Genomic DNA, 23,324 nt, shown 5'->3' on the forward strand with positions numbered 1-23,324 from the left:
GTTTCTTGGCATACTTCCTAGAAGTTTCCTAGAAAATATTGTGAATTCCTCCTGGGTGATGTTACAGAAGCACAGAGGTCACACCTCTGAGCCATGTTGTCCTGTCCTGCACACACTTCAGGTGCAATTCATGGCTCCTTTACCCAAGAGACTACATAGGACTGATCATTAATATTCTCAGAAGGCCTGGAGACTTCCAGCTAATTCCAAAAGACAGACCCAGCCCCAGAGCCTCTCCCAGGATGGAACAGGCTGACTCCTAAGAGGACAAGTTACAGGTCAGAGTTTCTTAGGGCTGGAGACAACTGAGAAAGTCCATAGACTCTTTTGTAGGGCCTCAAACCAGCAGCATGCCTGAAAGATCCCCGGGAAGATAACTTATGTTTATTTTTAAATGCCTAAAAGATTGGTGATTGAGGCCCACTAGGGTTTTGGGAAAACTTTGCAAAATGTCTACGCTAAATCCCTAAAACTTCTACTGCCACCAAAACCCACGTTCTCACAACCTCTGAAGCCTTCCTTGACTTCCTAATGCCCAAAGAATTAATTCTAAATCTGGCACTTCTTTGAAAGCCAGCCATGATCTGTACCCAATCTACAAACCTAAATTGAATTCCCATTAAGCATCTCCATGCACTTTGGGCTCCAGTCACTCCAGTCTGGTCCTTAGTCCCAGAGCACTTGGGCCCATGCTGATCTCCTTGCCTGCTATACAACGACCACCACTACCACCGCTAGCCATCTTCTCTGCTCCTTTCTAAGGAATCAATTCAACGGCTATGTGTTCCATAAAGGAGTCCACTCTAAGTGAGTATTAACAACTCCTACCTTTTTATTACCATGAAAGGAACCTTTTCCAGCTTCTAGAAATGATCCCATGTGGCTCCCTTTCTCTGTCTAAACACAAACTTAGAGAGCAAGGCAGACAAAGGCTTATTCGTTCGTTTATTTGTAAACAGGCCCCCAGCACTTTGCTAAGAACTGTCAGTCCACAAAATTGAATAATACACACAGTTAGACCTTTGGGTTGCTCACAGCCCAACAGGACAGTTTGATAAAACAACAGAAACCACAGCATAATATGCCAGTTGCTCTGGTGGACATGCAAATACTGTGCTTGGGCAGAGGAGGCACTGGGACAGATGACACATGGGCTCAACAAATAATTCAGTGCCACTGAAGAAATACCAGTGACCACAAGAAAGGGTCTTGGGAATTGTGTGACTGATGTGTACAGAAAGAACCAGGCTTGTCAGAGATAAACCCAACAACAGGGCTGACTCTCCTCCTCCAGAGAGGTCTTGGGGTACTCACAGCATCTCATGAACAAAGTCTTCCCAGACGAAATCAGACTGGGGGCTTACTCAGGGTGTAGGGGAATATTGTAATGTAAATTAAGAGCCTACTTCCCCAAGTTCAACTGAACTCAGTTTAACAGGTATTTCCAGGGCCCTATTGAGTGGCCCTTTGAAGTCAGTTTCCGGCATGAACGCAAGCTCAGACCTTGAAGGTGTGGATCCAATTCCAGAAACCCATAGTTATTCCCAGGTGGCTCCAAGTGGTAAAGAACCTGCCTGCCAAGGCAGGAGATGTAAGAAACATGGGTCCAATCCCTGGGTCAGGAAGATCCCCTGGAGGACAGCATGGCACCCCACTCAAGTATTCTTGCCTGGAGAATCCCATGGACAGAGGAGCCTGGCAGGCTTCAGTCCATAGGGTCGCAGAGTTGGACATGACTGAAGAGACTTAGCACACATCCACGCATAATTATTCCCAGGCAGGTGAAGAACTCTGCTCCTAAAAAACTTTCTGTGTAGCCCATGGCAAGTGCCTTTCTGCATTCTCAGTTTCTCCTGGAAGACTCTCAGTGTCAAGAAGGCAGGGACTGAATTGGCTTGGTTCATTGGATTTCAGATTTTGAGCCCTAGAACTCCTGACTTGGAGTAAGATGTATATAAATGAGTAAAATAGAGCAAAACAATGCTTATTTTGCAAAGCCAAAGTCTGTGCTAGTGTACTAAATTGCTGCTGCAACAAATCCCCACACACATAGTAGCTTAAATCAACACAAATTTATTATCTTACAGCCCCAGAGAGTAGAAGTCCAACACAGGCTTCCCGGGCTGAAATCAAGGTGTCAACAGGTCTGTGTTGTTTTCTGGAGGCTCTAAGGGAGAATCCTTTTCCTTACCTTTTCCAGCTTCTAGAAATGATCCCGTGTGGCTCCCTGTCTCTGTCTTCAAAGTCAACAATATTGCATCTCTTTAATTTTTCTTCCACAGGGGCAGCTTCCTCTCTCTCTTTCACTTTTTTTAAATTAGTTTGTTTATTATTTATCTATGGCTGTGCTGGGTCTTTGTTGCTGCATGTGGGCTTTCTCTAGTTTCAGAGGGTGGGGTGGGGGGTGGCTACTCTCTACTTGTGGTACAGGGATCTAGTTGGCCCATGCCTCCAGTATGTGGGATCTTTCCAGACTAGAGATCAAACTTGTGTCCCCTGCACTGGAAGGCACATTCTTAATCACTGGACCACCAAGGAAGTCCCACTCTCTCTTCCACTTTTAAGGACCCTTGTGATTACATTGGACCCACTGGATAATCCAGATTAATTGCCCTATTTCATGGTCATCTGATTAACAACCTTAATTCCTTCAGCAGCCTTAATTCCCTTTGTCATCTTTCACAAGACTGGGTCCAGGGGTGGGGGCGCGGAATTTTTCTCCCCACCACAGAGCCCAATCCACCAGAATCCCAGGGAGAAGGCACATTCCGGGAGAATGTCTTCCCTTCTGAGAGGCCCTTACCCCAGGCTGTTTGAAGGCAGAATATGTACTGTATCCATTTCTGGGTTCCTTTCCTTTCCTTCATCTGGCCATAGGAGCATGCTTGTCTCTGGGCAGGTAGGCCAGAGACCTCACAGAATTAACACCTAGGGAGCAGCCTTCAACCATCAGCGGACAGGAGCCAATGTATGATAAACACTCCAGCTTCTTTGCCCCTCAGTGGGACATTTCTAAGGCAAGGTCTACACAGCCATCCAGGTGATCCCCGTGAAACGGACGGAGCCAAGGTGCCCTCAGCAGTGACCTTACACTAAAACGACTATGGCTGCCTCGTGTTCCGGTTTCCTTGGGATTTTCCCAGTTGTAGCACTGGGAATCCCACATCCCTAGTGAGACTCAGTCTCCAGCAAACCGGATGGCTGGTCATCCTAAACCTACCTACTCACTACCACAGCTCTCTTCCCTTCCTTCCCTATCTCATTTACCCACCCCCCACACTGGTACTTCCTGGTATCACCTTCCAAATAAACAACTTATCTCTGGGTCTGCTTCTAGGAACAGCCAAGCTAAGACAAGCCCAGGGTCCCAACCTTCTGTGTCTAGCCTACAGGGCTAGTACTTTATGGCCTCTCCTGTAGGGCACCCCGAAACTCCAGGGGGTGCCACTCCCATAGACTACACTATGAACCATCTCCCTAGTGGAGTGTTCTAGAAGCCCTTATAACAGCTGGTTATCTTTGACTGGGCTGTCCCTAAGGTTGTTCTGGGATGAAATTCTCTTTTCCCACCTCCCACAACATGGGAAAGAGGCAGCCCATGTTATTACCAGAGAAAATCTTCCCATAAAGAGGGAGCAGGTTTAATCCTCTCCCACCCTGCTCCCCATCGCCCCAGCCCTGCCCTTTTCCAGATGTTCCCATTTAGTCATGCTGGGAGCCCAGCAGACGAACAGTGTGACTGCCTGGACACCCTTCACAATCCATTGAGCTGTGGCAGCTGGACTTGCCCCCAGATGGGGAGAGCTTTGTGCAGACGGCGATTATGCAAGGGAAGCCAGAGAGCCTGGGACACCAGATCACCACAGGCTGCACCTCTGCAATTCCCACTGGTCCACTTCAATTAGAAGCCCTGAAAATGAGCTAGTGCTCTATGAGTCCTGACGGATGCCTCCCACAAACACGAGTTTGGCCTCACCTTGGGAGACAGCCCACCCCCAGGGGTGAAAGGCAGCTCCAGCAATGGACATCTGGACACCCCTAATGAGGCCAGCCCAGGATGGGAGCTCAGCTAATTGCTCAAATGGGTCGTGATGTCTGGATTCCAGCTGCCATGTCTGGCAGCCTCGTTTGGATGTCTTAAGTTTACTATGAGGTTGGGACTGAGAGACCCTTAGGAATGGGGAATGTCAGCTGGGGTTCATGCTGAAGCAATTAAAGGGACATTCGTTGTAGGTGAAGAATGGTGAGATAGTAAAATAAAAATATCACAGCTTGCTGACATCTTATCAGGAAATCCACAGTCCCCAGCCAAGCTGGGCCATTCCAGGAACATAGAGCATGTGGTGTGAGATTGCAGAAGAAGGGCAGGAAGACTAGAAAATGTGCTGAACCCTGAAATGGGAACCTGAGTTCTCAAGACACAAATCGACCAGATCATTGCACTTCCTCACCTGCCTCATCTCACCCACCTCAAAAAAGAGAAGGGCTTTATTTATCCACCCTATTCCCAGGCCAGATTTACCCTGAAGCTAAATAAGTTTACAGTTCAGGGCCCCTCACTTTCACAGGCCAGTTTCAAGGCCATGGAAAGAGTGTTGGAGATGTTTTACATGGTGAACTATTTTTTTTTTTATGCAGCATTTGTCTTGTTTAATAAGAACTATATATAAAAATTAGTTCCAATTACTGATACTTAGGAACATTATATTTAAAGAAGAAATTAGAATTACCTAAATACTAGAAAGGGTGTACTAGCTTTTTTTTTATTTTTATTTTTTTTTTCAAAATTTGCAAAAGAAGAATATTTTAGCCATAATTGGTTAAGACCAGTCTTTTTCCATTCTGACTCTCTTCCCTCAATCACACATCCTCTAATAACAAGTGGTGTTGGTATTTGCAGGGATTTAGATAAAAGAAAACTGAATTTAGGGTGCATTTAGTTCTGGTTCAGTGGGATAATTTTATGTGGTTCATAGTCCTTCAATTTATAGTTCCAGCTGCCCCAGTGCAGAAATGTCTCCTGGAAACACTTCCTCCACTCACTCTACTGATTCACCCAGTATCATGGCATAAAGGTGCTAAGCCACAGATGTTATCCTGCAAGTGTATCCTATGACACTAGAATTGGAAGTATCTGCATAATGGAGAAGGCAATGGCACCCCACTCCAGTACTCCTGCCTGGAAAATTCCATGGACGGAGGAGCCTGATAAGCTGCAGTCCATGGGGTCGCTAAGAGTTGGACACGACTTCACTTTCACTTTTCACTTTCATGCATTGGAGAAGGAAATGGCAACCCACTCCAGTATTCTTGCCTGGAGAACCCCAGGGACAGGAGAGCCTGGTGGGCTGCAGTCTATGGGGTCACACAGAGTTGGACACAACTGAAGTGACTTAGCAGCAGCAGCAAAATGTAGAAGAATTAAGGTTTGAAATAAGGAGCCAGAATCTAGGCTGTAGAAGACTACACCATCGTAGGAAGCATTGAATCGTACATGGAAGTTCAGTTCCCATTGGTCCCTAGGCATAATGGAAATGTTCTTTTACCAGAAGTGCACCTGATGACTCTATGTATGTAGTTACAAGCATATTATACATCTAAATTAGTTTTCATAGTTTTCTATGTGAAACCAGAAGAGAGAACTCTGACATCAACACATGATGATAACAAAAAAAATTTTTGATCATTCCAAAAGCAGTAATTCATTAACAGAGATACATTTTAAATAGGAGTGATGAAAAGATTTTTGGATAGTTGTTGTGGTGGTTGTTTAGTCACTAAATTGTGTCCGTTTCTTTTGCAACTCCATGGACTACAGCCTGCCAGGCTCCTCTGTCCTTGGGATTCTCCAGGCAAGAATACTAGACTAGGTTGTCATTTTCTTCTCCAGGGGATCTCCCTGACCCAGAATTGGAACCCACATCTCCGACACTGCAGGCAGATTCTTTGCAAATAAGGGCCACCAGGGATGCCCCTTGGATGGTTAGGTAACTCAGTTTTAAAAGACAAGAAACTATGTAAACATGATGGGGAAAAGTTTAACTTCTTACTGATTGTAGCGCCACTAAAAAATAACAAAAATAACAATATGTTACTATAACACCACCATGAAAGGCAAATTGGTTAACGAGTGCAATCAATTCAGGGGCATTTTAAATGAGTCACTGCCCAAGAAAGCTTGATCAGTAATACACAACAAAAAATTCCATTGAAAAATGAGAAAAGGACTTGACTAGACATTTCTTAAAAGATAATAAGAAATAATACATGTGGCCAATAAGCACAAGAAAATCATTAATAATCATTAGGGAAATACAAATCAAAATCACAATGAGGTGCCATCTCACACTCTATAGGATGGTTATTACAAAAAAAATAACAAGTATTTTTGTCAAGGATGTGGAAAATTTGGAAACTTTGTGTACTATTGATATGCAAAATGATGAAAAACAGTATGGAGTTTCCTCAAAAAATGCAAAATTAATTTATTATTAATATCTAGAAATTCCACTTCCAGGTACATACTCAAAAGAACTCAAAGCATGGTTTCAAAGAGATGATTGTACACCTGTGTTCATAGCAGCATTATTCACAATAGCCAAAGGGTGGACACCACACACTGTCCATCAATGCAGCAAGGGGTAAGCAACATGTGGTTGATACATACAATGGAATATAATCCAGCCTTAAAAAGGAAGACGTTTCCAACACGTGCTACAACAAAAATGAACCTTGAGGACATTATGCTGAGTAAAATAAGCCAGTCACTAAAAGACAAATACTGTATGATTTCACTAAAATGCGGTATAGGGTAGTCAAATTCATAGAAATTGAAAGTAGAATGATGGCTAAGGGGAGCAGTGAAGGAGAATTGTAGTTTAGGAGATAAAAAGTTTAGTACACTAAACCGCAAATTTTAAAATGGTTAAGATGGTAAATTTTATGTTATATGTATTTTACCATAATTACATTTTTTTTAATCTTAAAAAAGAAAACTTGAAATGCTTTAAATCTCCCTGCTCATAGATGATAAAAAAAAAAGTGATTGAGATGTTCCCAAATTTAGTATTTAAAACCCGCAAAATTACATGACATTGCTAATGACAATTTGTAAAAACTGATTTAAAAAAGTGTTCAATAATTTTTAAAGTGCATTATAATCATGGTAAAAAAAAAACTAAATTATCTTTCTATAATTATTCTTGCTGTAGAAAATATTATCAAATTGTTGACATATGAAAAAAACAATAAAAGAATACACAGTCACAATGTAAAAAGAAGCATTATAGAGATGATCTATTAATTAATTAATGACATTTTTGGATTCTGAAACGTTGGTGGATATTTTGTATGCATTCTTTAAGTTGCAACTTGTTGTGATTTCTCTTCTCATTCTAACTGAATGTTCACTTTTGTATAGAATTTTGCATTCATTTTCTTAAAGAGGGCCACCAAGTTAAATGAGCCCCATAGGGGCTTCCCTGGTGCCTCAGAAGGTAAAGAATCTGCCTGCAATGCAGAAAACCTGGGTTCAATCCCTGGGTCAGGAAGATCCCCTGGAGAAGGGAATAGCAACCCACTCCAGTATTCTCGCCTGGAAAATCCCATGGACAGAGGAGCCTGGTGGGCTACAGTCCATGGAGTCACAAAGAGTCGGACACGACTGAGGGACTAACACACACACACACACACACACAAACACACGGCCCCATAGAATCTGCATATGCATATACAATACATCGCTCAACACAGCAGTGTTCTGGGGGAAACTTGAATTTTGGTCTATGTCTCTACCTACTAGAAACAGGATCAGAGGAACCACATGGCTGTCACTCTGCCTTGAGTTTCTCAGTCACAATCTGAGCCTCAGTTCTCTAACTTAAAATGAGGGGAAATTCCTTGAAATTTTCTATTTCCCATAGGTGAGACTGGGGATTCACAGGAAATCAGCCTGAAACCAAAAGCACTCTAGAAACCATCACAAAAGAAAAAAAAGGAAGAAGAAACCAGTATTTCTTGAAGCCTGTACCTCATTTATTTGAATTTTCCCAAGGTGCTTCAGGCTTCCTGTGTAACTCAGCTGGTAAAGAATCCTCCTGCAATGAAGGAGACTCTTGTTCAATTCCTGGGTCAGGAAGTTCCCCTGAGAAGGGATAGGCAAACCACTCCAGTATTCTTGGGCTTTCCTGGTGGCTCAGAAGGTAAAGAATCCACCTGCAATGTGGGAGACCTGAGTTTGATCCCTGGGTTGGGAAGATCCCCTGGAGGAGGGCATGGCAACCCACTTCAGTATTCTTGCCTGGAGAATCCCCATGGACAGAGGAGCCTGGAGGACTATAGTCTATGGGGTCTCAAAGAGTCAGACAAGACTAAGCACACCAGAGCACAAGGTGCTTTATCCCATTGGACCTCCCATCTATGTTTGGGAGTGGGGGTTGGCATGATATGGCAAAGGCCACTGGGACAGTGACTGACTATAAGGGAAATGGGGAGAGATCCCAGGCTAACTTGGACCTGTTGAACAAAGAGAAGCCCATTTGGGGATCTGTTAGGCAGGGAGGACACTTCAGAGAACTTGGTGGTCTACAGGTCTGGAAAAGAGTCAAAAGAAAATCAAAGAGTAATTAAGCTGAATTCCGTCTTCTAGATTTTTCTCCTTAGTAAGTCAAAGCAGAAGAATATGGACCCAGTAGACTGTTTCAGAGCTTGAGTGTAATACAAGATAATGACCCTCAAGATAAAAGGGGGAAATAGAGTAAAATTCATTTCTTCAAGACTTACAGATTGGATATGGAAGATAAGGGGAAAAAAGTTGACTCAAGAATGATTCTTACTTAACAATCTAGAATGGTGGGATGGGGAGGGAGGGGCGAGGGGGTCCCAGAGGGAGGGGACATACGTACACCTATGGCTGATTCATGTTGATGTTTGGCAGAAACCGATACAATTCTGTAAAGCAATTATCTTTCAATTAAAAAATAAATCAGCTTTTAAAAATTTTTAAAAAGAATGATTCCTAGATTTGAGACTCAGGCAACCAGATCAAAGGAAATTCTATGAGATAAGGGAGACTGAGGGAGAAACAGGGCAGAAGGCACATCAAGTTCCTTTCTGCACAATTTAAAGTCAGGAAACTTATAAGACATCCAAACAGAGATACCAAGTCTGCTGTTGGTTACATCAACAGAACTGTGGGGCTCAGAGAAGAGGTCTGATTTTGAATTATGTTTTTGGGAGTCATCAGAATGATGATGGTATTTAAATCCACGAGAATGGGTCCAATCATCTAGGAAAAAGAGAAAGGAGGGGAGGGGAGGAGAAACTGGGACTCAAGGACCAAAGGATTTAGATTTGCAAGTGAAGAAGCCAACACCACATTCCTGACTTCATGCTGACAACTTGAAATCAGTCATGATGGGAATATTTATACCATGGAAACCAGCAAACACTACTAATGGGGGCTTTTACCTCTTCCTGGAGAGCCAGTTGTTAAATATTTCCAGCACACCACGCAATAGTGTCCTATAAGATGTGACATGCTATATATATATATATATATACACATATATGCCAAGGGGGGAAATGTTAAGGTCAAATAAACTTTGGGAAAACACAACTTACCACTCTTGGAAATTCCCACTGCACATTAGCATATTAAAGATCCAGAGAAATATTTCTATAAAGAAATATATTTAACTTATTTTTTATAAACAAAGAGTTTTCCAAAGTTATTTAGCAATAGAATCCTTTTTTGTTGAATCTCTATCTCTGTCACATGAAGTTCATGCTGCACTAAACTTTTCTATTCAAACAAAACTAAGTTGTTAGCACTGACATAGAGATAGAAAGAGGCCATAATGGTTCTGCTGTTCATTCCCATGGCTATTTGAAGAGGTGTGTAGATGATGAATGTTTGCAGCCATTCTTGTGACTGCTGAAAGACACTTATTATTTATGACCTGAGTTCTGGGTGGTGATTGCTGTCATTAATAATGATATTTTAGCCCTAAGGCAGAGGAGACAGCAGATCTGGAGTCTCTCTGCTTAGCCTGACATTCCTGTGATACAGGAGTAGGGGCTGTAAAGCTCAAAGCACTTAGTACCAGCACGGGGAGGACTAGCTTTCAAATTCTTTCCTCAGTCAAGAGCAGGCACTTGGGGGCCCAGGGCAGGGGTCTCATTCTAAATGTGGAAACCACTGCTGGCTAACAGATTGAAACAGGGAGCTCCTGGGGACCCGGTGGGACTGAACAACTGTGTTCATTAAGGGAGCCAGGAAGCGGCCATGGGGGTCTTGTCCATCGACAACTTGGCAGGACACAAAGTATTTTACCAAAAGGAATCTCACAGCTGGAAGGAGCAGGTGCGGGCTGCGCAGAGCCTGTGCAAACGCTGGAGAGAGATTAAGGCAGGAAGGAAATTGGATTTTCCCAGGTTCCAAAGGGGAGGGGTGCACTAGGAGGAGAAAAGTGGTGAGAGAAAGAGAGGGGGGGACTGAAATTGATTTAGGACTTGAAATAAATATCCTTAACCAGCAAAGGGGGTGTCATTTTGCATTTTCACAATTTAACAGGCCTAAAACCCCAGCATTAACTGAATCCATGCCTTCAACAGAAGAGGAGATTATCAGTTGCTGAACAGGAACAACTAAAACTAAACAGAAAATTTTCACATCCTCATTCCCCCAGGAGCAGGACCCGGCGCCAGGAAAGCTGCTTCTCTCTGCTGACCCTCCTCCCAGCCAGTGTTCCCTGTCTCTGGACAAAGAGACACACTCCCAGCCCTCGCTATAGCTCTAAAGGGATGTCAGCAAGTGGGAGGCTCTCCCCAGGGCAGAGAAGAAGAAGGCCAGTACCTGAAACCAACAACATGCGAGGCTTTCTTTCCAGACAAGGATAAAGTGGAAGGTGGCCACATTTCCAGAAAGCACTGGAGTTCTGCCTCTAATCTCATTAGGTTCAACATGGGGCCATGTTTCCTCCCCTACTTCCTCTGACTCCAATCATTTGGAAGTAATGTTTTATTTTCTAGATTTGATTTACAAAATGAAACAAAGCAAAACATAAACACACACACAAACGTGAGAAGGTCAACTAGATATGATAACACAAATCATATTTTAAAAACCAATAAAGGGTCATGACATGTGGGGGGGTGGGGGGTGGGAAACCTGTACACATTCCCAAAAAGGCAAAGTGCCTCATCCATACACTCACTGGTTACTTTGCGGCTGAGTACCCAGCTTTCATCTATATATAGTGAGGGGCCAAGGTGGTCTTTTCCTTGCTGGATGTTTGCCCCTCCAGAAAGGGGGTTAATGTGCTTGCACTTAAAGACAACAGCAATTACATTGGAAACCTTCTCATTATTATTCACATTTAATCTTCATAATATTAATCATATTTAATCTTTAAATAGTGATCGACATTCTGCAGTCATTCTCACATACATTATTGTGTTTAGTCCTCAAAAGAACCCCATGAGTCAGGTAATATTATGACCCTCATTTTCCAAATGAAGAAACTGAGGCTCAGAGAGCTTGAGACAAGCAGGGCCCAGGTCACACAGCTGGTAAGCAGATCTGTGTGACTCTAAATCTCTTGCTCCTCCCCCGACCCCTTGCGGTAATCCTTTGGGAGGCAAGCATGCTGGCAATGTACTCTGCAGGGCCCCCAACACAGATATTGCACAGGCAGCTATTTAGCTAAAGATGGAGAAGAGTCTCTTTTCCCACCCACCACCCACCACCCACCAATGTTACCTTTGATTCTTGTTCCCCAATCTGCTCCCTATCTCTTCACATACAATGTACTCTCTTCAACTCCCAAAGTAATTCCATGTGCCAGATTGCTAACTTTGCTGGAATGGCTGGAAATGTACAAAAACTATAGCCCCAAGACCCAGACTTACCCCCTTTCCTTCCTAATAGTCCCGCCAGAAAGCATGGGGCCCCTTGGGCTACAGGATGGAAGAAAGCGACAGGGAACATTGGGAGTGTACCCAGCAAATATTTGCTGAACTGATTATTTTCCAGACGAGTCCACTGAACACATCACATCAGATATCTTGTTCTCAGGCATCTAGGCAATTTTTACATCCTTCTCATTTTTGTCTGACCCCTTTTCAGTCAGGACCAGAACCTAGCTCAGGACCCCAACCAGAAAAGAGATGAATTCAAAGTCACCTGTGAGACCTGCTTTTTCCCCTTAGATTTCTCTTTCTGTTGCCATTCCTCTACCTAAATCCCTTCTCACATCTAGCCACTCCCTCATCCAGCATCTTCAATGGCTCTTCCCTGATTCCAGGATTAACTCCAAATTTTTCAACAAGGCATTTTACAACTCCATCCCATTCAAACACTATTCACGCAATGCATCCATAAGTATATTGGATGGGTGTATAGATGCATGGATAGATGGATAGGTGGACAAATGAATGAATGGATGGATGGACAAATGGATCAATACTCAGTTTTCTGTTAGAACATTTTCTCTCTTCCCGTGAGAAAGCAGCAGTCTTCTGCCTCTGGGAAAATTGAAAAACCTTATCCCCCTTTCCTCCAAAGTCCCCTTCCTGCCTGCACACACCTTTACCACTATTGACATCTTGGTCATTATAGTTTTTATGGCTCATAATCTATCCTATCACTAGGGGAAAAGCCACTCCCTAAATGGTGAACAGAGACAGGGATCAAGACCATCCCCATGGAAAAGAAATGCAAAAAAGCAAAATGGCTGTCTGAGGAGGCATTACAAATAGCTGTGAAAAGAAGAGAAGCGAAAAGCAAAGGAGAAAAGGAAAGATATAAGCATCTGAATGCAGAGTTCCAAAGAATAGCAAGAAGAGATAAGAAAGCCTTCCTCAGCAATCAATGCAAAGAAATAGAGGAAAAAAACAGAATAGGAAAGACTAGAGATCTCTTCAAGAAAACTAGAGATATCAAGGGAACATTTCATGCAAAGATGGGCTCGATAAAGGACAGAAATGGTACGGACCTAACAGAAGCAGAAGATATTAAGAAGAGGTGACAAGAATACACAGAAGAACTGTACAAAAAAGATCTTCATGACCCAGATAATCACGATGGTGTGATCACTCACCTAGAGCCAGACATCCTGGAATGTGAAGTCCAGTGGGCCTTAGAAAGCATCACTATGAACAAAGCTAGTGGAGGTGATAGAATTCCAGTTGAGCTATTTCAAATCCTGAAAGATGATGCTGTGAAAGTGCTGCACTCAATATGCCAGCAAATTTGGAAAACTCAGCAGTGGCCACAGGACTGGAAAAGGTCAGTTTTCATTCCAATTCCAAAGAAAGGCAATGCCAAAGAATGCTCAAACTACCGCACAATTGCACTCATCTCACACGCGAGTAAAGTAATGCTCAAAATTCTCCAAGCCAGGCTTCAGCAATATGTGAACCGTGAACTTCCTGATGTTCAAGCTGGTTTTAGAAAAGGCAGAGGAACCAGAGATCAAATTGCCAACATCTGCTGGATCATGGAAAAAGCAAGAGAGTTCCAGAAAAACATCTATTTCTGCTTTATTGACTGTGCCAAAGCCTTTGACTGTGTGGATCACAATAAACTGTGGAAAATTCTGAAAGAGATAGGAATACCAGACCACCTGACCTGCCTCTTGAGAAATTTGTATGCAGGTCAGGAAGCAACAGTTAGAACTGGACATGGAATAACAGACTGGTTCCAAATAGGAAAAGGAGTTCGTCAAGGCTGTATATTGTCACCCTGCTTATTTAACCTATATGCAGAGTACATCATGAGAAATGCTAGGCTGGAAGAAGCACAAGCTGGAATCAAGATTGCCGGGAGAAATATCAAAACCTCAGATATGCAGATGACACCACCCTTATGGCAGAAAGTGAAGAGGAACTAAAAAGCCTCTTGATGAAAGTGAAAGAGGAGAGTGAAAAAGTTGGCTTAAAACTCAACCATCAGAAAACGAAGATCATGGCATCCAGTCCCATCACTTCATGGCAAATAGATGGGGAAAGAGTGGAAACAGTGTCAGACTTTATTTTTCTGGGCTCCAAAATCACTGCAGATGGTGACTGCAGCCATGAAATTAAAAGACGCTTACTCCTTGGAAGGAAAGTTATGACCAACCTAGATAACATATTCAAAAGCAGAGACATTACTTTGCCAACAAACGTTCATCTAGTCAAGGCTATGGTTTTTCCAGTGGTCATGTGTGGATGTGAGAGTTGGACTGTAAAGAAAGCTGAGCGCTGAAGAATTGATGCTTTTGAACTGTGGTGTTGGAGAAGACGCTTGAGAGTCCCTTGGACTGCAAGGAGATCCAACCAGTCCGTTCTGAAGGCGATCAGCCCTGGGATTTCTTTGGAAGGAATGATGCTAAAGCTGAAACTCCAATACTTTGGCCCCCTCATGTGAAGAGCTGACTCATTGGCAAAGACTCTGATGCTGGGAGGAATTGGGGGCATGAGGAGAAGGGGACAACAGAGGATGAGATGGCTGGATGGCATCACTGACTCGATGGACGTGAGTCTGAGTGAGCTCCGGGAGTTGGTGATGGACAGGGAGGCCTGGCGTGCTGCGATTCATGGGGTCGCAAAGAGTTGGACACGACTGAGCAACTGAACTGACTGACTAACTGAACTGAAATGGTAAACTGTTCTGAGCCCTAGGCAATAAGACTTCTAAGTGTAATTAACAACATTGATTCAAGTCACTTCCTCCTCAAGTCTCCACATTCTAGTTTGTAAAATTAAGATCTTCATATGCAACAGAGTTGGGATCTCAGAAGCCCCTATTTGTTTGAGAATAAACTATATTCTTTAATTCTTAGATATTAGCAATCTAGAAAATGCAGCTGCTGAAAGACATCTAGACAATCCCCCAAAGTATTTGCAAACACAGTATCCTCAAGTGTAACCAATGGGTCATGACCTCTGCCTAAGCCTGGGGAAGTCCAAACTGGGCAGCTCCTGAAATGGGCCCCAGGGCATCTGGGTCAACAGCCAAGATCAAGCTCACCCTTGCTGCCTACTGCTGCTCCTGCAGCTGGTGTCGTGTAGGAAGGTGATTTCAGCAACATGAGAAACACAGTCTTTCATCACTCCCCTCTACATTTCCTGACCCTTGGTATCTCTGGCCCATAGCGCACATTCTCTTCCATGGTCATATTAACCTAACGTCTCTCTTTTGCCATTCTTAATCATTTTAGTTATCCTAATGAAGAGCTTTGGGGCCTATTTACTGCTCCCTATTGAGCACGAGTTGGGTTTTATTTCTTGTGAATTGTGAACAAGAACTCTATTTGTTACTGCTTTTTATGAGCACACAGTCCTTCCCTGGTGACAGTTGCTTAATAGGCCAGGATGAAAAATAAGTGATTCTACAGATGCTCCCTTGCTTCATTCTCAAACTTCTCACCCACCCACTACCTTATGATGTTTCCATCTATGAAATAGAAGAGACTCTTATATGACCCCTCAACCATCCTGAGCTTGAAGGAAACCTGTTCCCAGCCACGGTGCAGCACTGTTCTAGTGGCTGCATGGGCACTGGCCTAAAAGCAGAGCACATGTAAAAAGAGTAAGCATCAACATTTTAGGAATCAGTGAACTAAAATGGACCAGAATGGGTGAATTTAATTCAAATGACCATTATATATACTACTGTGGGCAAGAATCCCTTAGAAGAAATGCAACAGCCCTCATAGTCAACAGGAGTCCAAAATGCAGTACTTAGGTGCACTCTCAAAAACTACAGAATAATTTCTGGTTGTTTCCAAGGCAAACCATTCAATATCACAGTAATCCAAGTCTATGCCCCAACACACTAATGTCAAAGAAGCTGAAGTTGAATGGTTCTATGAAGACCTACAAGACCTTCTAGAACTAACACCAAAAAAAAAAGATGTCCTTTTCACCATAGGGGACTGGAATGCAAAAGTAGGAAGTCAAGAGATACCTGGAGTAACAGGCAAGTTTGGCCTTGGAATACAAAATTAAGCAGGGCAAAGGCTAACAGAGTTTTGTCAAAAGAACACACTGGTCATAGCAAACACCCTCTTCCAACACAAGAGATGACTCTACACATGGACATCACCAGATGGTCAATACCAAAATCAGCTGCGGCTGCTAAGTTGCTTCAGTTGTGTCTGACTCTGTGTGACCCCATAGACGGCAGCCCATCAGGCTCCCCTGTCCCTGGACTTCTCCAGGCAAGAACACTAGAGGGGGTTGCCATTTCCTTCTCCAATGCATGAAAGTGAAAAGTGAAAGTGGGGTCGCTCAGTCGTGTCCGACTCTTAACGACCCCATGGACTGCAGACCACCAGGCTCCTCCATCCATGGGATTTTTCCAGGCAAGAGTACCGGAGTGGGGTGCCATTGCCTTCTCTGATACCAAAATGCAGCTGAAGATGGAGAAGCTCTATACAATCAGCAAAAACAAGACCAGGAGTTGACTGAGGCTCAGATTAAGAACTCCTTATTCCAAAATTCACACTTAAAGAAAGTACGGAAAACCATTAGACCATTCAGGTATGACCTAAATCAAATCCCTGATGATTATACAGTGGAAGTGACAATAGACTCAAGGGATTAGACCTGATAGACAGAGTGCCTCAAAAACTATAGACAGAGGTTTGTAACATTGTACTGGAGGCGGTGATCAAAACCAACCCCAAGAAAAACAAATGCAAAAAGGCAAGCAAAATGGTTGTCTGAGGAGTCCTTACAAATAGCTGAGAAAAGAAGAGAAGTGAAAGGCAAAGGAGAAAAGGAAAGATATATCCATCTGAATGCAGAGTTCCAAAGAATAGCAAGGAGAGATTTAAAAAAAAAAAAAAAAGCCTTCCTAAGTGATCAATGCAAAGAAATAGAGGAAAACAATAGAATAGGAAAGATTCTTCAAGAAAATTAGAGATACCAAGGATATGCAAAGATGGGCACAATAAAGGACAGAAATGGTATGGACCTAACAGAAGCAGAGATATTAAGAAGAGGTGGAAAGAATACACAGTAGAACTATACAAAAAAGATCCTAATGACCCAGATAACCACAATGGTGTGATCACTCACCCAGAGCCAGACATCCTGGAGTCTGAAGTCAAGTGGTCCTTAGGAAGCGTCACTATGAACAAAGCTAGTGGAGGTGATGGAATTCCAGTTGAGCTATTTCAAATGCTAAAAGATGATGCTGTGAAAGTGCTGCACTCAGTATGTCAGCAAATTTGGAAAACTCAGCAGTGGCCACAGGACTGGAAAGTCAGTTTTCATTCTAATCCCAAAGAAAGGCAATGCCAAAGAATGTTCAAACTACCATACAACTGCACTCATCTCACATGCTAGCAAAGTAATGCTCAAAATTCTCAAAGCTAAGCTTCAATAGTACTTGAGCTGAGAACTTCCAGAAGTTCAAGCTGGATTTAGAAAAGGCAGAGGAGCCAGAGATCAAATTGCCAATATCCATTGGATCACATAGAAAAAGTAAGAGAATTCCAGAAGAACACCTACTTCTGCTTCATTGATTACGCTGAAGCCTACCCTGTTGTGTAGATCACAACAAACTATGGAAAACTCTTCAAGAGATGGGAATACCAGACAACCTCACCTGCCTCCTGAGAGATCTGTATACAGGTCAAGAAGCAACAGTTAGAACTGGACATAGGACAATGGACTGGTTCCAAATAGGAAAAGGAGTACGTCAAGACTATATTGTCCACCTTGCTGATTTAACTTATGTGCAGATTACGTCATGTGAAATGCTGGGCTGGAGGAAGCACAAGCTGGAATCAAGATTGCCATACCAATAACCTCAGATATGCAAATGACACCACCCTTATGGCAGAAAGCAAAGAAGAACTAAAAAGCCTCTTGATGAAAGTGAAAGAAAAGAGTGAAAAAGCTGACTTTAAAACTCAATATTCAAAAAATGAAGATCATGGCATCTGGTCCCATCACTTCATGGAAAATAGATGGGGAAACAATGGAAACAGTGAGAGACTTCATTTTCTTGGGCTCCAAAATCCCTGCAGATGGTGACTGCAGCCATGAAATTAAAAGACACTTGCTCCTTGGAAGAAAAGCTGTGATCAACCTAGACAAAATATTAAAAAGCAGAGACATCACTTGACCGAAAAAGTTCTGTGTAGTCAAAGCTTTGATTTTTCCAGTAGTCATGCATGGATGGGAGAGTTGGACCATAATGAAGGCTGAGTGCCAAAGAATTGATACTTTTGAACTGTGGTGTTGGAGAAGACTCTTGAGAGTCCCTTGGACAGCAAGGAGATCAAACTAGTCAATCCTAAAGGAAATCAGTCCTGAATATTCTTTGGAAGGACTGATGCTGAACCTGAAGCTCCAATACTTTGACCACATGATGCAAAGAACTGACTCATTGGAAAAGACCCTGATGCTGGGAACGAATGAAGGCATGAGGAGAAGGGGATGACATGGTTGAAACGGTTGGATGAGATGAGGATGAGGATGGTTGAATGGCATCACCTACTCAATGGACTTGAGTTTGAGCAAGTTCTGGGAGTTGATGATGGACAGGGAAGCATGGTGTGCTGCAGTCTGTGGTGTTGCAAAGAGTCAGACACGACTGAGTGTCTGAACTGAAAGCAGATCACTGCACCCTGAATCTAATAGAAGCTGGCCTAGAGGTTTCATGTGGCCAAGGAGGAACAGGAGTGTTTGAAATTATAGGACTGTGTTCCACCAGAGCCTGGGCCTAGATAAGCCCCACCCTTCCCTGGGTCTGTATTCCTTCTATAAAGGAGGAAGACTCAACTTACTTCCAGTATCAATGACAATTATAAAGCACATCTGAAAAAAACGTACTACCAGGAGATGTAAAAACACATTATGAAGAAAAGCATAGAGAATGTATGATTAAATACAAAAATGCTGTTTGTTTTTAACACAGATTAAAGTCCCAGATTAATCTGTAAATTTAATACAAACAATCTTCAGGAAATTCGACAAGATGATTCTAAAATGAGGGTGGTGACTTAGTCGCAAAGTCATGTCCAACTCTTTCAACCCCATGGCCTGAAGCCCACCAGGCTTCTCTGCCCTTTGGATTCTCCAGGCAAGAATACTAGAGTGGGTTGCCATGCCCTTCTCCAGGGGATCTTCCCAACCCAGGGATCAAACCCACATCTCTTGTAATGCAGGCAGATTCTTTACTGACTGAGCCACCAGTTCAGTTCAGTTCAGTCACTCAGTCGTGTCCTACTCTTTGCGACCCCATGAACTGCAGCACACCACGCCTCCCTGTCCATCACCAACTCCCGGAGTCCACCCAAACCTATGTCCATTGAGTTGGTGATGCCATCCAACCATCTCATCCTCTGCCATTCCCTTCTCCTCCTGCCCTCAATCTTTCCCAGCATCAGGGTCTTTTCCAAGGAGTCAGCTCTTTGCATCAGGTGGCCAAAGTATTGGAGTTTCAGCCTCAACAGTCCTTCCAATGAACACCCAGGACTGATCTCCTTTAGGATGGACTGGTTGGTTCTCCTTGCAGTCCAAGGGACTCTCAAGAGTCTTCTCCAACACCACAGTTCAAAAGCATCAATTCTTCTGCGCTCAGCTTTCTTTATAGCCACCAGAGAAGCCCCAAAAATCGATATGAAAACAACTGCATAAAGGTAATCAAGACATTGCCTAAATGAAGACAAAGAAGAACACAAAAGGAAATTCATGCCATCAAGTAAAATAATTATAATACCCTAGAAATGATTGAATGTGGCATTAATTCAGGAATAGATGAATAGACCACTGCAACAGGATAGAATAACTACAAATCAACTAGTGCAGGGTAGGCAGAATAATGGTCTTCCAAAGAAGCCCCCACCCATATTTTAATCCCTGGATGGAGTCTGTGAATGTGTCACATTAGATGATATATTAGTTTTCAGGGGCTGCCATAACAAAGCACTCCAGACTGGGTGGCTTAGACAACAGAAACTTACCTTCTTATAGTTCTAGAGGCTAAAAGGTCAAGATCAAGGTGCCAACAGAGTTGGTTTTCAGGCCTCTCTCCTCTGTGTGCAGATGGCCACACTATTAATGCCTCTTCACTCTGTCTCTTCCTCTGTACTCATGCATCCCTGGTGTCTCTTTGTATGTCCAAATTTCCTCTTCCTATAAAGACACTGATCAGATTGTATTAGGGTCCATTCATATGACTTCATTTAACCTTAATTACCTCTGCAAAGGCACTTTTCCAGACAGTCACCTTTCAAGGTAATAGGAGTTAGAGTTCCAATACATAAATTATAGGGAGACAGGAATCAGCCTATAATACATCCAGGAATTAAAGTTGCAGATGGAATTAATCAGCTGACCTTGAATGAGTTGAGGAGATTATCCTGGATTATCTAGGTAGGCCCAGTGTAATCACAAGTGTCCTTCTAAGTGAAAGAGGGGGTCGTGAGAGTCAACTTCAGAGTGATGTATTGTGAGAAAACCTAATTGGCTATTACTGACTCTAAAATAGAAAGGGGCCATGAACCAAGGAATGTGGGCAGCTGGGAAGAGCAAGGAAACAGATTCGCCCCTACAGCCTCCTCCAAAAATGCATCCCTGTCATTCCCATAAAACCATTGCAGACTCTGATCTCTAGAACCGTAAGACAATAAATTTGTGTTGCTGTTAGCCACCAAATCTGTGCAATTTGTTAAAAGAGCAATATGAAACTAATATATTATGTACATGAAGGAATTAAGATATGATAAAAGCATCATCTCAAATAACTGGAAAAGGATAGACAATTAGCCAGTCATCTGGTTAAAAATAAATAAATGAAATGAGATTTCTATGCCATGTCATTCACAAAAATGAAATCCAGATGGATATAAAACCCTTAACAATCTGCACATGAGAGTAGTGGAAGAAAACACAGCAGAACGTGTTTATGACTTTGGAATAAGGAAGGGGAAATACATAACAAAAAATTAATAAACTTTACAATATTAAAATATAAAACATTTGTTGCAAAAGACACCATCAACAAAGTCAAAGGACAAGCAGAAATGGGAGAAACACATTTGCAACCTACATTCTCTTTGAGTTCTGTTGTTGTTTTTCCTTCTTGCAAAGAAAAGTACCCCTGGGAACACAAGGCTTAGTTTGACTAAGTGAAAAACACATTATGATTCCTTAGGACATTTCTTCCCTCTTTCTCACCTTCTCTGGCTCGATCTCCTTGCACACACCTGTGGAGTGAACTAAGTTCAGCCAGTATTCACAGGAAAGGACCTGCTGAACATGTGGCTGAAGTTGGCTCTTTATTTCCTCTTTTCCTCTTCTTCCTGGGCACACAGCTGGGCTACAGTCCTCAGGCTTGCAGTGAGATGTGTCCACCTGAGTTCTAGTTAATGGAATGTGGACACATGATCTTTCTTCTTTTGCTGACTTGACACAGATAAGTGTCAACTTGGAAGCCAAGTACCGAAGTTACAGAGTCATAGATGGAAGGAACTTCGTCCCGACTATTGCCTAGAATAAAGTTACCCAGTGACAGAAATGCTCATATTGGGCTTGTGAGAGCTAGAAAGAATTATATTTACGAGACAATACATTTTTTAGTTGGTATTTGTTTCAACCACTGGCATTACATTAATTCAGAAGTCAACTTGACTTCTTTTGGCAACTTGCTTGGTCTGACATCTTGACAGTCCAACAGAGCCAAATAATTCTTTGGGTTAAATGACCTCCGTTAGAAAACACACCAGCGTTTTGTCTCATGACTGGACCCTGGAGCTGCCTGCAGTTCTTTGGTCATCTTAATGGTACCAACAACACAGAATGAACAAAAGAGATGACCTCTGTCTCCCTCCCCCCAGCAGCCTTGCCCTCCCTATTTTCCCACACCCAAACAAGAAACAAACCATAAAACACATCCTGCCTCCTGCTGGCATTCAATGAACCTCACCTACAGTTGCAAACTGGAAAAATGAGGACCCAACAGAGTGTGTTTTGTCCTCTGTGTCCAGGATGCCATTGCTTTGAACAGCTACATATCAGGTATCACTTCTACCTCAAGAAAAGACAGGTCAGCCATTGAAATGAATTCTCTACCTTCACCCTCTGACACTTCTTCCAAGTGGCCACCCTATTCAACCACACTCTCCAATCCAGCTTCCACACTACAACCGGGGACACACATCCTGGAAAAGGGGTGCTGCTGGAAGACTGGAAACTCCTTAAAGACCAGGTTTTGTTCATCCACGTATCCTCCATTCCAAGGCACACAACTCCAAGAGCACAAAGATGAACTTGCATCTGTAAAGCTCTTTCAAGAATGCCTGATGTATCCAATCCCTTTACCCTACACAAAGCAGACACTCAGTAAGTCTGCCTGGACTGGATTGGAATGGAATTGGATTGGGAGCTAGCTGCCAGCTGAAATGTTGCCTCTTCCCCACTTTCCCCAGGGAGAGCAGCTTTTTATACCCTCCTCTGCATGTCCACAGCTCTTTCTTCTTCTGTTTAGCTCTCACCATACAAACTTGCACTAGATCTGTGTCCATGTCTGCCTCCCTAAGATACAACAAACTCCCCCAATATAGAGTCACTATGTCTTTTTCATTTTTATATCTCCAGACCTGGTGCATAGATCTTCTGAGGACATGTTACTAAATTAATGAACAAACTCTGGCCTGATGGAGCCATCTTTCTACCAAAAGGAATTGCAGCTCTAAATCTCTTAACTTTTAGAGAAAAACAGAAGAATAAGAAACAGTATCTGAGCACTTTAGGGAGCCTGAAAGAGCATCAATTCCACCCTTCCAATGCAGCAAATCCCTCCAAAGGATTCCAGATTTGAACCTCTGATTTACATACTCCCTTAAAGTTTTTTTTTTTTTATTAAGTTTACTGCCTTAATAAAACAGTTTCCTCCACTGTTAGACAGGCTTTGATGGTGAAAATGTTTCTCCTCCTAGTCGGCAAAAGCCTTCCTCCTGCTAACCTCTCTGTGGGATCAGTTTGTGCCCTCTGGAGAAAACATCTCTGAAATACTGCTAGCTCATCACAGAGATCCTAGAAGCTGCCACGGTCCTGCTTGCTGGGCTATCTCAGATCTGTCACTTCTGGTAAGTATCATGCACAGCCAGGGAGTTCCTTTCCCTGCCTCCAGCTAAGAGTCTCAAATATATATCCTCTTCCTTTCAGAAAAATACCCACAGGAAAGACAGCCAGCCCATTCCTCTTTGTTTCTGGTGCTGAAACATCCTAGCACTCACTTCTAACTTAAGTTCTTTTTATTGCAGTCTCTGTTGCTTCCTTCAGTAAAGAAAGAGAATTTTGGCCCCTGTCCACTACCTAAA

At 42.9% G+C, this 23,324-nt stretch overlaps 1 long non-coding RNA gene across 1 annotated transcript in view; it reads right to left on the reverse strand.

Annotated features, from left to right (window-relative positions):
- LOC129647840 (uncharacterized) overlaps positions 1–20,094 on the reverse strand; it is a 92,529-nt gene extending 72,435 nt beyond the window's left edge. Inside the window, exons 1-2 of the long non-coding RNA XR_008712537.1 lie at positions 19,965–20,094; positions 8,030–8,096 (exon numbers count right to left, since the gene is read on the reverse strand). This is a non-coding gene — a long non-coding RNA (uncharacterized LOC129647840). The remainder of the gene's footprint in view (positions 1–8,029; positions 8,097–19,964) is intronic.
- Positions 20,095–23,324: the final 3,230 nt, after the last annotated feature.

The sequence above is a fragment of the Bubalus kerabau genome, chromosome 3, assembly GCF_029407905.1.
Source record: "Bubalus kerabau isolate K-KA32 ecotype Philippines breed swamp buffalo chromosome 3, PCC_UOA_SB_1v2, whole genome shotgun sequence".
In the NCBI taxonomy this organism is placed as follows: Eukaryota; Metazoa; Chordata; class Mammalia; order Artiodactyla; family Bovidae; genus Bubalus; species Bubalus kerabau.